Here is a 2,865-nt window from a genome sequence, read left to right as displayed (position 1 = left end):
GTATATAAAGGAGGGAGAGGGGGAGGTGCGGCCGGCCCTAGGGGTGCGCCTGGAGGAGACCTACTCCCACCGGGAGTAGGACTCCCCCCTCTTGCCTTGTTGGAAAAGGAAGGGAGAAGGGAGAAAGAGGAAAGGGGGGCGCCCCCCCCCTTCCTTGTCCTATTCAGACTAGGGGGTAGGGGCACGCGGCCTGCCCTGGTCGGCCCTCCTCTTCTCCCTTATGGCCCATGTAGGCTCAATAACCCCCGGGGGGTTCCGGTAACCCCCCGGTACTCCGGTAAAATCCCGATTTCACCCGGAACGTTTCCGATATCCAAATATAGGCTTCCAATATATCAATCTTTATGTCTCGACCATTTCGAGACTCCTCATCATGCCTGTGATCACATCCGGGACTCCGAACAACCTTCGGTACATCAAAACACAAAAACCCTAATTACGATCGTCACCGAACTTTAAGCGTGCGGACCCTATGGGTTCGAGAACTATGTAGACATGACCGAGACACGTCTCCGGTCAATAACCAATAGCGGAACCTGGATGCTCATATTGGCTCCTACATATTCTACGAAGATCATTATCGGTCAGACCACATAACAACATACGTTGTTCCCTTTGTCATCGGTATGTTACTTGCCCGAGATTCGATCATCGGTATCTTAATACCTAGTTCAATCTCGTTACCGGCAAGTCTCTTTACTCATTCCATAATACATCATCCCGCAACTAACTTATTAGTTGCAATGCTTGCAAGGCTTGAGTGATGTGCATTATCGAGAGGGCCCAGAGATACCTCTCCGACAATCGGAGTGACAAATCCTAATCTCGAAATACGCCAACCCAACAAGTACCTTCGGAGACACCTGTAGAGCACCTTTATAATCACCCAGTTACATTGTGACGTTTGGTAGCACACAAAGTGTTCCTCCGGTAAACGGGGGTTGCATAATCTCATAGTCATAGGAACATGTATAAGTCATGAATAAAGCAATAGCAACAAACTAAACAATCAAGTGCTATGCTAACGAAATGGGTCAAGTCAATCACATCATTCTCCTAATGATGTGATCCCGTTAATCAAATGACATCTCATGTCTATGGTTAGGAAACATAACCATCTTTGATCAATGAGCTAGTCAAGTAGAGGCATACTAGTGACACTCTGTTTGTCTATGTATTCACACATGTATTATGTTTCCGGTTAATACAATTCTAGTATGAATAATAAACATTTATCATGATATAAGGAAATAAATAATAACTTTATTATTGCCTCTAGGGCATATATGTTTTGGCACTCAACTTGCGGATTCCCGCGGTGACATTGGGATAATCTATGCATAGGGGTTGATGCACGTTCTTGTCCTTGTTTGTCCGGTAGAAATCTTGGGGCACTCTTGTAGTTCTTTGTGTGGATTGAGTATTATGAATATGAATATGCTTTGGTGTTATTCTAGTACAAACTCTAGGATAACTCGAACGGAAAAAATAGCTTTGCGTTATTTTAGTACGAACTCTTGAATAGATCGAACGGAAAGAATATCTTTGTGGTGGTTTAGTACCCTACAAACAATTCCTATCTTTTATTCTCCGCTAATAGGAACTCGGGAGTGATTCTTCGTTACACTTTGAGGGATAATCATATGATCCAACTATGTTAGTATTGTTGAGAGATTGCACTAGCGAAAGTACGGACCCTAGGCCTTGTTTTTAAGCATTGCAATACCGTTTTTGTGCCCGTTTACTATTCTCTACCTTGTTGTTTTATTTATTCAGATTATCAAAATATATTTCTACCATCCATATTACACTTTTATCACCATCTCTTTGCCGAACTAGTGCACCTATACAATTTGCCATTGTATTGGGTGTGTTGGGGACACAAGAGATTTCTTGTATTTGGTTGCAGGGTCGTCTGAGAGAGACCATCTTCATCCTACACCTCTCACGGATTGATAAACCTTAGGTCATCCATTTGAGGGAAAATTGCTACTGTCTTACAAAACTGTGCGCTTGGAGGCCCTACACGTGTCTACAAGAATAAAGTTGCATAGTAGACATCAACACCTAATTACTTTCACTTCCCTTGTGGCTGACCCATTATTTTCTTAAGAATGCTAGCTTTCGACTTCACCCGTCTGAGGTACGTACGTGGATGACCCGGTTGTAGGAATCGCAAGGGCACTCCCTTTACCCCCTAGCTGAATAATCGAGAACGTAGGGGGTAATCACAGGAGCCAGGCAACCCATCTTGGATAAAATTTTAAGTCAAATTGGTGCATATAATGGCTTGAAATGGTTCAAGCAGGGTGCAAACACGACAAAGACGAATATGTGCACGAAAAGTATATTGATTGGCTTCTTGAAAGGAGCCCCTAGGTAGATCTGGGTAGTACATTTGAAGATGTATACTAAAAGAGTCTAACACAGTTCGGTTTACCCGAACATAGCCTGGAAGGTGCTAACTCTTAAAAACGTAAAAGAAAAAAATATAGTCAAAGAAAAGGATAGTTAAAGTGATGACACTGGACTAGCCGTAGAAGCGCCGAAGCCGAGCTGTGTTCCATGGGTTTGGTCCGAGGCGATTATCTATTGGATTCTGAAGCTGATATGCTCCTCCTGCTAGTACTTCATTGATTATGAACGGACCCTCCCATTTGGGCGAGAGCTTGTTCTTTTGCTTCTCAAGGAGACGGAGGACGATTTCGCCTACGTTGTATGTTTTTGCCCGAACTTCCTTGCTTTGGTAGCGTTGAGCCTGCTGTTGATAGAATGTAGAGCGAGCCCGAGCTATGTCACGCTCTCCTTCCAGGGCGTCTAGGTCATCCTGCCAATCCAACTCAGCTTCCTTTTCTTCGTACATGC

Source organism: Triticum dicoccoides, chromosome 1A, assembly GCF_002162155.2.
Source record: "Triticum dicoccoides isolate Atlit2015 ecotype Zavitan chromosome 1A, WEW_v2.0, whole genome shotgun sequence".
In the NCBI taxonomy this organism is placed as follows: Eukaryota; Viridiplantae; Streptophyta; class Magnoliopsida; order Poales; family Poaceae; genus Triticum; species Triticum dicoccoides.
The sequence above is the reverse complement of the archived record's forward strand: the minus strand, read 5'-3'. Positions refer to the sequence as shown.